Here is an 18682-nt window from a genome sequence, read left to right on the forward strand (position 1 = left end):
GATATATCATGTAGCATTTCTTCCTCTTCTTCATGAGTCATGCTAGAGCTTTTAGGTTCCTTACTAGGTGTTTGCATTTTCTTTCCTCGGGGCATCAGTTACCGATAATAATGCTTTTCTATGCCCTTTGAGTTCCGTTAAACCAAGCTTACACAAAAATTTAAAAAAAAAACTACACACCTTTTTTCACTTTATAGAAGCCTGATATTGAATCTGACGTATCTCTGTGATTTCGGATCATCCAGTTCTAAATTTTCTACCTGTAGTAGCCTTCCGTGTCCTCTTTCCAATGCCACAATTCTGAGCCAAATTGGATTCTCCAAGGAAGAGTTATGTGAAATCTCCCACAGTGACTTGCTTTTAGACTGGTTCAGTAGAGTGAACTTGTATGACGTGCCATGAGTCACTGTTTCAACCTTTGAATATGAAACACACACACAAGAAACTACAGTCCGTCCTCTTTCTGTACCTTCTTACGAAATTTCAATCCGATCCCTAGAGAGAAAGTTATGACGATTTTCCCCAGGTCACCTGTTTTGAATGTAATTCAGGAGTTTGCAAAAAGACCAACTTCCTCAGATCATATCTCCGCAAATATCACGTGAAAAGCTCTGAAATTCGGACCCAAGGTTCAGCATGATTTCTTCTCAAATGGGTTTTTTTTGCGAGTTATAGCAAAAATGCCATGATGACCTGTTTGGAGCAGCGAAACCCTAGAATCCAAAGCTCTGATACCAAATGTTATGAAACCAGCTCAAGAAAAGATAGAAAAGATAGATCAACGCCTTAGAATTCAGCCTCTTCGAGGGGGAAACCTCCTTTACATTACATAAATGAACAATTCTTGGATGATACAAATGACAAAACCTCCTTTCTATATATAGGAGTCTAAGGAGTCACAATATAATCCAGCCGACCTAACAATAATAATATAAAGCCACAAAAATAACAATAGAGGGATTCTATGGGGCACAGAAATAACAATATGGGGGTAATAGGGGCACAACAATATAAATAAGGGGTATAACTACAATAGTAATGGGGTAATCACTAGTATTATAGGGACCCAACATGTACCTACTCTGCTGATGGAGGAAACGAGACCCCTTCCACCCCGGGTGGAGATAATACTCGTTTTGCCACTGCAAACAACCTTCTAGTGCCCTTTTGATAGGTGACAAACACTAGCACACTAGTGGTTTGTGTCTCATGAATCTCCTTCTGATGTGAAGGTCCTCATGTCTCATGAAAAACTGTTGGGGGTACTTGAGGACCTGTGAGGACCTCATGAGAAATGAAATCCTCCCATGAGATGTTCTGTGAACCAAGTTGATGCAAGACCATAATTTTGATTAGTGCAAAATGATATATACTGTTATACTATTGTTGAGGAGGCTTCCTATGCACTAAGGTGGCCATATTCTCAATGTTTCGGAAAATAAAATAGGGGAGATTCATCATTCTCACCCTAGTGAAGTGCATCAACAATCTGATGTGATAGGAATATAGGCGAGAAAACCGACCCTCACAGCTGAAATATTTAATTATGAGTTTCATCAACGGAGCATATGTGTCCTTCAGATATCTGAAGGGATAAACTCTACTGAGATGCCTTTGGTAACCAGCCTTGATGTAAGGCTCATAATGCTCTCTATCAATATGTTTCCTTTTGTTCCACTGCTGTTATAGACATATTTGGGCACTGCAACCCCAATCACATATGTCCATAAACCAAGGGCTTCTAAACCCCTAAAAGTGTTGTTTCATACCCTAAAGGAACAAGGTCAGTTGATTACATCATCTCTCGGAAGTTCTCCATGAAAAACTACTCAGAACTAGTCAAAACAGGACCATATAGACTGCTCCATGCATAGGGTGCGATGCATCTCACCTATTACAAACGGGGGGGTGTGATGCATACTAGAAAGCCCTTCTTTAGGGTGCGATGAGCAAGAGTAGACAAATGGCAACAACAGTTTTCTAGGTGGAAACCCAGAGAATCTTCTAGAAACTGCTCATATGACACTTGCCTCTCTGAATTCGCCTAGGGATGAGTAAGGGATCTAAAATCTCCAAGTGGAACCAAGAACTATCAGTGAAATGACACTAATCAAAATCCCAGAAGCTGACTCACTCTCCTGTAAACCTCTATATATGGATCCCTCATCCAAGAGATCCAAAGGTTGGAATTTTGTAATTTGCAAGGAATTGCTGTTGGTTTCTCTTTGAAGACATTGTTGGGTGATCTTGCTTTGTATGAGATGCAGAGGGCTTTCATGCTAGGAGGATGATGCTGGACTAGATAGCTTGGTTGTAATCCTCTCTTCTACTACTTCTATCAATAAAGCTATTTTAGTTTTCCTCCATATGCATGTATATCTCTGAATCTTGTTTATGTATGTATTTATATGGTTAATGTACATCTGATCCTACATTATTTATGGTTATAGATCTCTATGCTTTGATGGTATTTTGTTTCCTTGACCCTATAGGTGTTCTTTGAAGTGGGATAAGCGAGAAAGGAGTGGCGAAAGCTCTATCAAAGGAGAGAGGAAACAAGCAAGGAGACTAGCGAAAGACTGAGGTTGGTACTCTCTACTTCTCTTTCATCTATCTCTCATAAAGGAAAACGTAAGTAACTTTAATCTATTTGTTTCTAAGATAGCTACCCGTCTTAGTGGGACTAGCAGCTCTGAATGGACACTAGTTTTCTTGATAACAAAATGGCGACTCCACTGGGGAGCGAATAGTTTGTTTGTTTTGTTACTGTTGTTTGCTTTATAAACCACAGACGGAGCCTGAAGTCAAGCCAGCTAGCCTTCGAACTGCTTTTGCTATGCAACTGCAAAGTAGATTAACGTTGCTTCAGTCAATCTCTGGGTTGGTTTATGAGCTGATCATCTAGCTTGCAAACATCCTAAGTGCCCTGGTGGTAGCTCAAATAACCTCATTAGATCAGCCCCTATACTTTGTGTTTACTGACTATCATTAGCTAAGTTTAAACGCCTGAACTTAGCTACAAACTATGACTGAAAATCAAGCACAGTCTAGTCCCTGGACCATCACACTGTCTCTTCTTGGCAACCTGGACGCATCGTGCCTCCCGTGTGTTGCAGGTGAGATGCATCCTTGTTTCCCTATGTTACAGGTGCGATGATTGACTAAGACTGTTTCTGCCTCCAGATTTTATTTTTTTCTTCGTTGTCTTCAACTTTATTCAGAAGTTTTGTTGTCTATGATCAGTATATCTCTGTTGAAACCATCTTCCTTTGTGTTATTCAGCCTCCATCAGAAGGAATTGTGAATGTTTTTTTATGTATTTTTCATCATTTACAGTTCTCCTTTGCAAATAGTAGCTTAATCGAACTGTCGTCTTTTGATTTGAAAGTGTCGCAAATGTCGTTTTCAGTCAAGAAAAAGAGTGTTACAAAGAATTCCTCTTTTGGATAGTCGATTACACTTTTTCCATTGTATTTGATTTGAATCATTAGTATTTCAAGTGTCGAAAGCAGTTTAAAATTCAAAATCGCAAAGTGTCGTCTTGACCTTACTTTCGTTTTTTGAAAAGGAAATTATTAATACTGTCGCTTCGAAAGAAGATTTTTTAGATCTATACTTGGTTTTATTTTTTTCATTCTCACATTAAGGAAACTGAAAAACAATACATGCATGTGCATTTGCATTAAGACTGCATGCTGAAGTTGATTTAGGAAAAGTGCATCTAGTGTGTGCTCTCTGCTCTATGTTGAAAGAATTTCATTTCTCTTTCCTTAGTAGCTAGGATTTTCATTGCAAAAGGAAAGTAAATGATTGTGTATCATCTTAGATTGCATATTTAGGAATTGTATATCTACATCATGCGGTGAACCTTAAAGGAAAACTTCTTAAGAAAGATCAACTGTAAAATAAAATTCAATGAACATAAAAACACTTTGGAACCTAACGCACAACATTTAGAAGTCTAGGCTAGAGACGTATTCTGGCATCGTAAAGCCTGGTAATTATCGCTTTCATCGTAGGTTGGGTGATTCCTCCACTTTGAGATGACAAGTGCCAGCACAAACTTGTGCTCCCATGTACCGTCGAGTATATATTGGGAGACCACAATAGGCTACATCCTTTATCCTTAGGAAGTCATGTTTGCCACCCTATTGATCGCAATGCATTGAACACAGCGTTTTGGAAGATTGACTGTCGTACCATAAAAAGTATTCTGTAGTTTTGCGATTGGTTTGGTAATCCCTCTGTCTAGATTTCCAGAGTAGTCACTTTCGTTCCTTTTCAGACTCCTTAAAAGAAAAGGTCCATCTGAGCACTTGTCACTTCAGGCTCATTAAAAATCGAAGGCAACTAGAGTCATATTTAGCTTTTTCTCAACTCTTAAAAATTGAAAAAGCAAGTTTTGTCAAAGCGTCGTAAAATTAATTTAATTTGGAATAACATTTTCCCCTTTTTATTTTGATTTGATCAAGTAATCCGCAATCGTGGAAGAAAGTCAATCAAAACCCCATCATTCGCGTAGACTAATCAGTCAACCATCTTTGACTCCGAAAACAAAACCATTCCGGGCCAAGTGATCTCATTTAACTGGGTCAAAGTCTCTTGGTTTGTTTGAGACTTGTGTTTCAACATCCTCAAAGACTCCAGTTACTCCAACTATTTCTGGTATCCCTGCCTCTATAGAAGAAGTTCCACAGTTACAAGAGGACACTAGAACTGATCCTAGGGTAATGGTAAACACATATATTCCTAAACTAGCTCCATCTGGGACTGATTCAAAAGGTGTCACCCCTCCAACATCTATCGCTGCAGAGTGTGTACCTTCTTCGGCACCAAAAATATTTTACGGACCTGACGGTCTGCCTCTTCCACCTGGATTGATTGCGATAGAAGAGATTGTGGAGGATCTTCCATCCTACCCCATTACATTTTGGAACTGGGATCCACCTATATCCTTCTAATTCAGAAGATAGTCAACCTTCATTGCAAGCTCATGTAGAATTGCTACGAATTCTTTTGGATAGACTCAATATGTATGAACAACCATTGACATCTAGGACTGTGTCATCCAATACAGCAGTAGCAGAACTTCCTGCCACTACCCTGACAATGTTCATTGGTGTACCATCTGTCCCAACTAGCTCTCAATCCCTAGATGGAGTCCACCCAGGGACTGTTTCGACAGTATGGCCCATTCCCGTTTGTTCATCCGGAATAATATCTGGAATTTCTTATGTTGAGTCTCAGCAAATTGATCCTCCTCAACAATATCAATTTGGGCAGTCCAGTCTACAAGGACCAATTTTTCCTTTGAACATTGGATTGCTGCCATATGGGGGGCAGTATGCCTTTTCATTGTTCCCTCCAGGATAACAACCATCTGAGAGTTCACAACAAAATTTGGGTCAAGCGAGAATTACATCCAGTGGTTGGGTGCCAATACTGCCTAAACAGCCAAGAGTTGTATATTCAATGCAACCAAATCTACCTGTGTCAAATATTTCCACTACACTAGCTATTGTAACAATTTCGCAAGTACAAGCGCTACCTATTGTATGTCAACCTCAAGTCTCTCAGGTCATAATACAACAGCCTCTTGTCTCAATGACTCAACCACAATCGCTGATTAGTGGCTCCTTAACTGAAGTGACTTAGGCTCAAATAGGTACTATCACCCCTCATCTTGGTCAAACATCTAGTATTGGACAATAGCAAATGGCTTCACAACCATGGCTGGTGCAATATCAACAACCACAATTCCAGCAAGCTTACCAAGGACCTAAGCAACAAAGCTTTGTGGGTAATGGTAGCCATATATTCAAAATAGTCACCATCAATAATATCATAGTAGTTATGCCCATCAACCTTATCAAAGTTATCAGCATCAAATACATTATGCTGGTATGCAAAGACCCACTGCTCAGATGATCCCATCTTATCCTGGGTATGCTTCGCCAAACCCGAATCAACAGTTGCCTTTCGTCACAACGTTGGAATTACCAGATTTGAATTGGCTAACAAATGATCCAATTGCTTACGCCCCTTTGTGGCTGGCGATTCCTCATAAACTTCCGTCAGATATCCCTAAATTCAATGGAAATCCGAGTGAAGATCCGTTGAATCATGTGATGGCCTTTCATCTGTGGTGTTCATCCAACACTCTCAATGATGATTCGATTAGGCTTCGTGTTTTTCAGCAAATGTTAACCGGTCCGACAGCAAAATGGTACATCGAATTACCTAGAGCTTCATTCAATAACTTCAGTTCCCTTGCCACAACCTTTTTAACCCATTTTCAGTTACCCATTTTCAGGAACAAATATTCTTACCAATTTGAAGCAGACGACATCCACTCAGATATATGATCATATTCATGAGTGGCGACATCATCGTCGAATGGTAAAAACATATGTTCCTGATCAACTGCTAGTTGAATGGTTTATTAAGTCATTGTTACCTTCTATTAAAAAAGATGTGGCTAAGGTGGGAGTTGTCACTGAAGAGCAAGTCATTGCTCGTGCGCAATATCTAGACTTGATTTATACTTAGTTTGGTATGCTCTATGACAAAATTCCTGATGCTCCCAGACCAGAGTTTTTCGTTCCTCCTCCTCCTAAATCAAGCAAAGACTCTCATGCCGACGATGGCGTGATAGGCACAACCAGCATGAAAACTGCGAAGTCTACATCTACGAAGGCCCGTATGGTTTCTGGTCAAAATGAAAATGAAGAACTTCTTTCCTCGGAGGTTAATGCCATGTCAACCAACAAAGGCAAAGAACCGAAGCAACTAGGGGGCAAGAAAATAGGGAAAAGAAAAAAGAAGAAACAAGATGATTCATCTCCTAAAAAGTCTTCTGCAAACCCTACTGGGAAAAAGAATCCTCCTTTGTCGTGTCACATTTGTGGTGAAAACCATTGGATGATTGATTTTCCACACAGAGCTGAGATTAAGAAATTATTTAAGACCTCAAAAACCTCAGCAGTCTTAATGGATCCGTTTCCAAACCCAGAAACCAATCTGGTTGATAACGACAATGCTACCCCATCCCAAGTGCTTATGTTTTCCATTTCAAAATAGAAAAATGATGCTTTGATATCGACAAGGAATAAAGATTATGAGAATCCACAGCTGTCGAACAACAAGGCTGCAGATCAACCTAGTAGTTCGACAACAACTTCAACCGAAGTTGTGCCACCCATCATTCTTGAGCTAACAATAAAGCCGCCAAAGGGAGTAATACAAAAATTGACATTTAATCCTAGTGCCAGAGCGGCAAAAAATTATAATATAGTAGAGGATCTGGCCCAATCACCGTCCGCTATGTCGACAAGTATTGCAAAATTGCCCCTCCCAAAAGCAGGCCCTATTATCAGCAATAGGTGGGATTGACCCAACGGATTCCAATCTTGTGGCCTTTAATCATAAAGGATTTGAACCTCAATTACCATCTCAACTCACTTTCCTCATCCAAGTGAAAGCCCTCAACAAAACTGTTCATAGAAAAATTATTGATGAGGGGGCATCTACCTACATTATGTCAATGAGTTGCTGGAAAACTTTAGGATCACCACCCTTGTCAAGATCATCAATGACATTAAAAGCATTTGATGGATGAACATACATCTCGTACAGGATTTTAAGTAACTTTCAAGTTGAACTGGGGGGCAAGACAATAGAAATTGGCGTTGAAGTTATCGATGGAAACCTCAATTACAATATCCTACTAGGGAGGCCCTGGATTTATGCCATGGCTGCTATTGTATCAACTTACTTTAGAAATTTTGCATTTCCTTTCCAAGGAGGAATTATGATCGTTGATCAACAATCCTTTATCCCCAACAGTTCACAAGTTACAGGAAGCATTCCAATGATCCATGGAAGCTCTCATTCACTTCAAAATGTCAGAGTAGGCCTACTAAAAGACCCTACCTTGATAGGTAATTTTTCCCTACTGCCTCGGAGTAATCTAGCGGAAGTGGCAACAGTAGGAACCTGCAATATGATATCTTCCATTCAGAAGATTTCCCAACATGTTGTTAGCATGGATCATCAACAGGTTTTGCCTCCAAGCCCAATAGAGATTTTGTAGCAATTAATTTTCTCAACCTGGGCGGCAAACCTAAATCAACGCTCATCGAGTTTCTGGGTAGATAGATCAAAGAAATATGGAACCTCTTCAGATCCTTGGTCACATGTACATTCTACAGATGAAGGAATTATTCAGTCCATGATGATAGGAGAGGCAACATGGGAATAATACCACCATCGTTCCCATCTTCCGGATTACAACAACGATTATTCCAACGACCTTGATCATCCTTCAGTTTTTGATATTCTATCAAATACTGCAAATACGGTGGATTTCGAGTGAAATCTGTCCATATTGAAGAAACTATCGCCATAAATATCTCGATCAAACCTAATGTTGTAGAGAATATTCATGTCAGAAAATCTTGTTCTTCTTCTGAGATGGAAATATATTGTGCTCTCTTTCGCGAATTCAGAGATGTCTTTGCATGGTCATATGAAGAAATGCCAGGCATTGACTCGAGTATAGTTGAACATGAAATCAAGATGTATCCAGATGTCAAACCGGCACGACAACAGCTTCGACAGGTGCACCCAAAGAAAGCCGCTGCCATTAAGGCAGAATTTGAAAAACTTTTACATGCTGGTTTCATTTACCCAGTTCCTCTAACTAATTGGGTATCAAATATTGTTCCTATGATGAAAAAGCAAAGAACGATTAGAGTGTGCGTTGATTATAGGGATGTAAATCAAGCTTTTCCAAAGGACAACTACCCTACACCCTTCATCAACTAGATAATTGATGGATGCACCGGATGTGAAATCTTTTCATTTATGGATGGATTTTTCGGGTATGATCAAATAAATATCTGCCCACAGGACCAGTCGAATACTGCATTTATATGTCTGTGGGGCACATATGTGTACCACAAATTACCTTTCGGTTTAAAGAACGCAGGGGAAACCTTTCAGAGTGCTATGAATTATGCCTTCCATGACATCAAAAACATCGTTCAACCATATCTCAACGATCTTCCGGCTCATTCGGGAAAACGGACTGATCATCTGCGGCATTTGAGAGCCATATTTCTACGTTGCCTACACTACAAGATTCGACTCAATCCACACAAGTGTGTGTTTGTGTCGGTTCTGGTCGTTTACTTGGCTTCGTAGTTTCTAAGGACCAAATTTGACTCGACCCATGTAAGGTTTAGGCAATCACCGATATGCCTCCACCTTCAAATTTGCTTTATATTTAGAAACTACAAGGGAAAGTGAACTTTTTGAGGAGATTCATTCCAAATTATGCCGAACTTGCTAAAGGTTATACGCGTCTTTTGAAAAAATAAGTACCCTTCAACTGGGATCAGGTTGCACAAGCTTCCTTTGATGCTCTAAAGGAATCCCTAATAAAAGCATCATTAATTTACGCTCCTAATTATCAAAAAGACATTAACTTGTATCTGGTTGCAGCAGATACAACCACTGCAATGGTTTTAGTTCAAGAATAAAATGGAATCGAACATCCTATCTATTATTTAAGCTGAAACTTAAATGATACAGAAAGCAAATACTCCTATGTTGAAAAGCTGCCTCTCGTAGCTGTTCAAGCAATACAGAGATTTCGACACTATATCCTCTTTCGTAAAACTATCATTTTATTAGATTGCAACCCAATGACTTACATTCTGTCGCGTCAGTTACTTGGCGGAAAATATTCAAAATGGATAGCTATTTTGCAAAAGTTTAATCTAGAATTCGTAAAATCCATATCAAAGAAATCTCTAGTTTTCATGGAGTTATTATGTGATTTCCCATCGTCGTCCAACAATTCAACATCCAAAGCAACAATTGTGGATGAAACTTTGTTTCTGATATCGTCAAGCGATCCGTGGTACAGAGATATAATAATCTATCTGCAAACCCAAACATGTAGGCCTAATACCTCTCGCTCTGAACAAAGACTTACTTGATACCAAGAAAAGGACTACATGATTGTCAGTGATACACTTTACTGTCATGGTATCGATATAGTTATGTGAAGGTGCCTCACCCATGAAGAGGCCGAAAAAGTCCTAAAATGATTGTCATTCAGGCACGTGTGGGGGGCATCAATCTGGTCATGCTATGACACAAAAGATTTAACGAGCAGGCTACTTTTGGCCAACAATGTTCAAAGATTGCATAATCGCAGTCAGAAGTTGCCATGCTTATCAAATCTTCGACCACAAAACCAGAATACCACCCGCACCTTTGCAACCAGTAGTTGTTGTTGGGGCATTTGCTAAATGGGGCATAGATTTCATGACATGTAACCCCACCTCGGCGGGGGGGCATGGGTATATCATAGTTGCAGTTGACTATTTTACGAAATGGGAAGAGGCGATGCCTACATTAAATAACAGCGGCAAAACGACTACTCTTTTTTTTTTAAATCATGTAGTCTCTAGGTTCGGTGTTCCACAGGCTATAGTCATAGATCATGGATCACATTTTCACAATCACATGATGGTCGAATTGGCTGCCAAACTAGGATTTTCCCATGATAGTTCTACTCTGTATTATCCGCAAGCTAATAGAAAAGTTGAGGCCATCAACAAAGTCCTAAAGCGCATGCTGCAAAGGATGATTGGAGTCCACAAACAGAGTTGGCACCTAATCCTTTACTCAGCCTTGTGGGCGTACAGAACCTCGGTAAGAAATGCAACTAGGATTACACCCTTTCAGCTGGTGTATGGCTTGGAAGTTGTCTTACCAATTCAATGTGAGATTTCATCTCTCAAGCTCGCAATCAACCTTCTCCCTGGAACTTCAGAGGAAGAGGCTCGTTTCTTGGAACTAATCCAATTGGATGAAACCCATCGTGAGACCTACTTGGCTAACAAAGCCTGTAAGAAATGAGTTAAGGCGTAGTTTGACAAAAATGTCAAACCCCGTGTCTTCTCAGAAGGTGACCTGGTCTTGCTTTACGATCAAGAATCCAATAAATTGGGAGCATGTAAGTTCCAATCTTTGTGGATGGGTCCCTACATTATTAAATGAGTGTTAGCAAAAGGAGCCTACGAGCTAGTGTTAGCAAAAGGAGCCTACGAGCCCCAAAATGGGTTGTACCTTAAGCATTACTATGCTTGACTAGGTGTAATAACCTCTTTATATGCTTTTGTTACATTTTTGTTTTCGTCAAGAGTGATATTTTTGGTTAGGTAATCCATTCTTGCATTTGTTGCAGATGTTGAACCTATTGGAATCATTCATTGGATATGCCGACGGAGCTAGTCATAGTACGTGGAGCCTATCTTTTGCGGCCTAGGCCATTTTTGATCCAAGCGGCAAGTTAGTGAGTTTCAGAGGAGTATGTATTGGTCGATCAATGAAAAACATCATTGAGTATAGTGCATTGATAGAAATTCTCTTTGATGCCATCACACATGGCATACGCCAACTTCTTGTCAGGCTAGACTCAGAACTTGTCATCCTACAACTTATTGGCATATATTATGTTCAGAATCCAGCTATCTATCGTATGTTCCTAAGGGTCAGGATTTTGGGAAGGCAATTTGATTCTATTCGATATCAACACATTTCCAGAAACTTAAACACATTAACTGATTCATTAGAAAATTATGTGTTAGATAGACATTTGCAGCATTTATAAAAGAAAGCATTTCAATCAACATTTGCATCAGGATCATATAACTTAACCAAAATAAAGCTCCAAAAATAAAATATATATATAACTATTTATAGTTTATCAAATATGTTCTGTGTCCAAGACAAAATCGGTCACATGACCCAAAAACTCAAAAATGTAGAGAAGCACCCTAGACTAATGGTGTTGGTGATAAAAAGTCACCGCCTGTGCAATCATACGTAAGAGCCTAGTCCATCGACTCGGCATGCCAATAGTATGGCGTTGTAATCTCAGAGGTAACTTGTCAGTCCTCACATCCTGGATATGAAGGGTGATACCCTTGATATGATCCTGCAATACTGCAAGGGTCTCGGCTACATCCAGATTGCGGAGGACAGCCCTCCCTATAGCCTCTCCTGCTGGAACAACAACTGCTACCCTCAGGCGCACTGGTGGTCACACGGGTCCAATATCTGCATGAATATATGAGTTTGATTAGTCTTGATAGCATTTAAAAGACATAAGAACATTATAAAAACAATAAACAGGGATATGGTCAGATCATTTACCTATAACACCCCACTGCTCGCCAGCTGGCAGCACCAAATCTGGGTCACCCCGGAAATCCATCCCAGCATATGGATACTCAGCAAATACCATCTCCTGATGGTTGAACCACTCAAAGGAGGCATTAGATAATGAAATCTGAGACTGACCAACATGTCTGACCATAAGATCGACCCATCTCTGCATCCATGGTTTCGTTGGTACTGACGGTGAAATGTACTGTGGCTGCATCAGTGGGATCTTCTCCAAGGCAAAGGCGGTGAGAATAGAACCATAAACAAAGTTCTTAGATCTTCCATTCTTCACCTTGGTGATTTGTTCTTTTATAACTGGAAGTACTACTTCACACCAGTTGAATACCTTTAGTTCAAGGCATTCCAGAGCATATTGCATATAAGACCTGTTGGCCAAATGAAGAGCCACACTATCAGCCAATCTAGCAAAGGTGAATAAGATAGTCCTCAAGGACTGGTTAGTGACATCTCAAATACTGATATTGCCATCCCTGCTCAACTGAGATCCATCTCTACATCGACGAATATAATCCCTCACAGATTCACCTCCACGGGCGGATCCTGATAGTGAGGGAGGGGCACCACGCCTCGATAAACCAGTCAAGAAGTAGATATCATCAACTATCAAAGGGATAGATTTACCTCGAATCTGGAACACTTGGTTGGTAGGATCCCATGCATCGAGAAAATATTGCAACAAATTGATTTGTTGCCTCATGCTGGATATGCGGAAGAATTTGAGCAAACCATAGTTCCGCAAAGCAGTCACCGTACCTGGATCATGTAAAGTAACCATTTCCTCTTCTTCATGCTCGTGTTCACGCCATGTAACAATCATCTTGATCTAATGAATCTCTGAAAAACAAACAAGAGAAGAATTAAGGTCCTAATTTAGGCAAAAACAGGAAAAATTTCCATGAAAAACAATTCATAAACTTGCCCTTTTGCGCCCATCGCACCCCAGCTGTGTACTAGGTGAGATGCATCCTGACTGGCCAATGACCAGCTCAGTATGCATTGCACCTTTCGATATACATTGGGTGTGATGGGGAGAGAACGAATTGTTCAAACCCCAAAGGCCCAGAAGAATAGAAAAGCATGCTCAAAATCAGAAAAGGAAAGAATGCAATTGAAGAGCTCACGGTTAGCTCCTACCTGGTCCAGACGGTGCCAAAAATAGTCCAAAGAATCTCCCGGAATCAACTAGTGAAAATCAAAGGGGAAAACACCTCGAGAGCTCCAAAAATCCCAAATTTGAATGAAATGGTAAAAATGAGAGGTAAAAAACTATTCTTATGTTACTATTCACATAGTTCAAGTAAAATATGGTTGTTTAACTCATTTTTCAAGCATGTATTCACATTTCTAATAAATTTGATGGAGTAATTGAACAGGTAACATGACCATCAAAAGAACATAGTGTTAATGGTAAAATCAACATCTCTGACTATTATCATGAGAAGTTTTACGCAAAGTTCAAGCTCGTTAAAAAATAAACCTCGCCACGAGTAGGTTTATGCAAAGTTCAAGCTCGTTAAAAAATAAACCTTGCCACAAGTAGTTTTACACAAAGTTCAAGCTCATTAAAAAATAAACCTCGCCATGAGCAGTTTTACGCGAAATTCAAGCTCGTCAAAAAATAAACCTAGAAATGAGCAAGTGTTTTCATAGAGTTCAAGCTCATTAAAAAATGAACCCCACCTCCGGTAAATAACCATTTTGATTGCATGACTATCAGCTTTTGAACCTTGGTCATGTTTATACCATCACCTCCACTCTTTTTTAGCCGATCATATGCCTCCATTTGATTGTTTACCCTTTTGAGGAACAACTGCGACGAGTGATTCTATTAGCCACCCTCTTTACACTGCCATGATTGGAAAGTTCCAAACCTTACCTGGAACCAGTTGTTATCCAAAACATCACTCGTTCCTCGAAAAACTAGTCTTCTTTAAGCTCTTTTCATCTGACTCATAAAATATGAAAAGATTGCCAAGCAATTGGCCTCTCTAGCTCATTAAAGCGACTGGAAGTGCCATCCCTCCTCTAGATTTTATTCTTTTTGGACCTGAGGGATTATTACACAAAAATATCGAGTGCTTGTCTTGTTCAGCTCGTTAAAACTATTGAAAAGTCATCCCTTTCTTATTATTTTACACTTTTTCGAACTTAAGGGATTACATTACGAAAAAGGACCACTGGAGTTGCCTTTATGTCCCTTTTTAGACTCTCTAAAATTGAAAAGGACCGAGCTATCTTTGTCGTTAAACTCGTTAAAACAATAGCGACAAACTTTTCCATGCAGACAAGAGCGAGCTTCACTGTCACTAGGCTCGTTAAAACATAGTGACGGGTTTGCTCGAAGGGAAAATTATAGAACAAGCATATGTTATCCTCCTCAAGCTTGACAAAAATAAAGAGGTACTCGTCAGCAATGACTGGGGAAAAAGGGAAGAAAACTTGAATAGCTTCATTAGTAGCAGGTCGCTCTTGAACATGAAATTTTCACTCCGTTACCATGATTGAGTCGGGTTGGGTTATTCCGTTCACCGGTCATATCACCATTGGTCCACTATACCATCCACCTTGGGGTTAATGCTACCAATCCATTTCAGTGTTGCCGATATGTTCAAGAGAAGTCGCTCAGAGAATTCACCAACCTAGCTAACATCTCATCTACTGCAATACCTTCACTCTCCATTTTTTCATGACCGCCACCCTGAACCTTGTATCATCAGATCATTTTCACCTCCACAAAAATCATTTGCTCCATTTCGCGTCGTAGATGTGGGATACATCAAGGCCCTCTTACGACAGGTCACTTCTTGTCGACATCAGCTCATTATCCAAGAAGTTGACTTAGAAACAACCCTTTCAATACTTTGAAGCTTGCATGCCTCAATGGCAAGTTTCTCACTTCCGGTGACAAGTTTACATCAATGGCCTTCGACCGAAAAATTTTACGTGGTGTTCGACATCAACTCATGTATTCACACCATGTGAATTGTACTACAGTACCTTGAGGGTCATCATCATTATCGGTGATTCCTTTCGCGCCTATTAACATCTTACATCATTAGCTGGTAATTAGGCGATGTCTTTCCATGTTCGACATCAGAACATCTTTTCACATGGATCGACTTGTACTTCAGGTGAAGATTGAATGAGTTTGAAGACCCCAGATCTAGTTCCATCCATCCGGGTTGTGATATATTCAGGAAAATAAAGACATCAAATGTACATCACAGCTGCACAGATAATCATCCAAACTAAAGGATGATGGCTATACCAGAATCATTACTCTGCCACACAGACGATTGTCTGTCTTATGTACATGAGTATGAATTTATAAAGTTGAGCATGGGAATGCCTGCCTCAGCTAGATCATGAAAATATTATGAATATAATGTATCGTATTGTATCTTATTACAGGCCACCTTCCAGTTCAAAAAACCTTGGATCCTCATTATAAAGCATTTCACCCGACATCAAAAGGATTTACGACCTCAAGCTTTAGGGGGCAACTGTTATAGACATATTTGGGCACTGCAACCCGAATCACATATGTCCATAAACTAAGGGCTTCTAAACCCCTAAAAGTCTTGTTTCATACCCTAAAGGAACAAGGTCAGTTGATTACATCATCTCTCAGAAGTTCTCCATGAAAAACTACTCAGAACTGGTCAAAACAGGACCATACAGACTGCTCCATGCATAGGGTGTGCTTCATCTCACCTATTGCACATGGGGGGTGTGATTCATACTGGAAATCCCTTCTGTAGCGTGTGATGAACGAGAGCAGACAAATGGCAGCAACAATTTGCTAGGTGGGAACCCAGAGAATCTTCTAGAAACTGCACATATGACACTTGCCTCTCTAAATTCGCCCAGGGAAGAGTAAGGGATCTAAAATCTCCAAGTGGAACCAAGAACTATCAGTGAAATGACACTAATCAAAATCCCAGAAGCTAACTCACTCTCCTGTAAACATCTATATATGGATCCCTCATCCAAGAGATCCAAAGGCTGGAATTTTGTAATTTGCAAGGAAGTGTTGTTGGTTTCTCTTTGAAGACATTGTTGCGTGATCTTGCTTTGTATGAGGTGAAGAGGGCTTTCATGCTGGGAGGATGATGCTGGATCAGACTGCTTGGTTGTAATCCTCTCTTCTACTACTTCTATCAATAAAGCTATTTGAGTTTTCCTCCATATGCTTGTATATCTCTGAATCTTGTTTATGTATGTATTTATATGGTTAATGTACATCAAATCCTACATTATTTATGGTTATAGATCTCTATTCTTTGATGGTATTTTGCTGCATTGACTCTACAGGTGTTCTTTGAAGTGGGACAAGCGAGAAAGGAGTGGCGAAAGATCTATCAAAGGAGAGAGGAAACAAGAAAGGAGACTAGTGAAACACTGAGGTTGGTACTCTCTGCTTCTCTCTCATCTATCTCTCATAAAGGAAAACACAAGTAACTTTAATCTGTTTGTTTCTAAGATAGCTACCCATCTTAGGGGGAGTAGCAGCTCTGAATGGACACTAGTTTTCCCAATAACAACTGCTCACCAACATTTGGAATTCCAGTTGCTTGAGAAATAGTCTCGGGTGTCAAGGTGAATGTCACACCTGCCAAAGTGACTTGACCATTATGAAGATGGAGCACAAACAATCTGGCCAACTCATGATGGTACTGGACTCTCTTTGCCATCTCACAGAACTGATAACAAGATTGGTGTTGAAATCATGTGACAGCAAGAGGACAAGCCAACAGATCGACAAGTGAAGTAGGCTCTTCTCGTACATGTTTACCACCCTTGTGAGGTCTCCTTGGTGCATGCATTTCTCTAGAAGAATCACTGAGTGTCTCCTCATCTCGATCATAGGAAGGATCTGACTCCATGTTTGCCAATGTTTGAGTTTTCTTAATGAGTATGAAGAGATTTATAGTGTCTTTAGGTTTTTGCTGTCAAGGATGAGAATGTATGAGGGACTATGGAGGGAAAGTGTATGAAGGGTTTTAGGAATGTTGTTGACAAGATTTTTGGGAATATAAGGGTTTAGGGAATAGTATTTAAGCTTTGGGGCAGCAGTTAGGGTTTGGGAATTTTAACTAGGGTTTGGGATAGTGGGATTAGGGATTTAGAATTAGTAAACTTAGGAATATGGGGATTGGAGGAATGGGTTGATGAAAATGTAATGAGAGGAAGAAAATGAATGAGGGAATGAAAGAGCGAGGGAGTGAGATATTTTGTGGAGTTGGCAGCAAAAAACACAAGTTGTAAACCCTATGCAATTATTTTTGACAAAAATTGCAAGGAGGTATGGTTTCAAGTTTTTCTCATTAAATCACCATAAACACCAAGAGAAATGCCTTCATTGATCATGGAGGAATGTTCGAATTACTTGAACAACTGAAGATTGAGCAAATTTGGCAGTTTGGGAGGTGGTTGTGGATGAAATCGACTTCCAAACCCTATGCGCCGTGCCACAAACCCAGTGCACCACACCACAAACCTAGTGCACTGCGCCACTTCAATGCACCGTGCCTATGTAATTTTTACATTGTAGAGTACAGCCCAATGCGCCGTGCTAGATGGATGCACTGCGCCCACAACCCAATGTGCCACACCCCTGAAATTTTGCCAAAGTTGTTGCAATTTTTCTCCTTGGCTTTCAACACGACCTTTCTCTTGTTCACTCTTTCTCCTTTAGATGCAAATGAACTATTTAAACATAACAAATGGTTTATATACAAAGGATTTTAATTTTTTGCTTATAAAAACCCACTTTGTAATGTTTTCCTTTGACTTGCTTTTAAAACTCTGTTTTTGGGCATTTTACTTTATTTTTACCTTTGATGAACTGAATGCTTTGACTTTTTCTTTGCATTGCAGGTGATGAAGTTGAAAAGGCTTGTCAAGGTGACCAGGGTTGCCACTAAGGCTATTACATATAAAAAAAAGGAAATTGCATCAAATTTATACATGAAAACATAAAAAACTCTGTTTTTTCCTCAAAACAGGGTTTTGAAGAAAAATCAATCACTGAGCATGTGATTATGGAACTTATTGTTGCTGAAACTTTATTTGACCTCCTCATGCACCTGTTGACTGTTATTGAGCATTTTGAAGACCTTATTGATGAAACCCTAGACCTAATGAGACCTAAAACCCTAAAAATTACTTTTGCAGATTTAAAGACAAAAATTGACTGCAGATGATCTAGATGAATGAAAATGGGCCAGTACATGAAGGAAAATGTATAATAAGCCACTACCGTCAAATGATCCGTGACCCTAATGGAATGCAACTAATCATGTGAGACACCTAACATGCAATGCAACAAGAGAATTTGATCACTGACGGAGGGACGAAGATACCGACACTAACAGATATCATCCACCATCCATCACATCATATTTAAGAGAAAATT

This window comes from Pinus tabuliformis, chromosome J (genome assembly GCF_031772625.1).
Source record: "Pinus tabuliformis cultivar Carrire ecotype Pingquan chromosome J, CPIR1, whole genome shotgun sequence".
NCBI lineage: Eukaryota > Viridiplantae > Streptophyta > Pinopsida > Pinales > Pinaceae > Pinus > Pinus tabuliformis.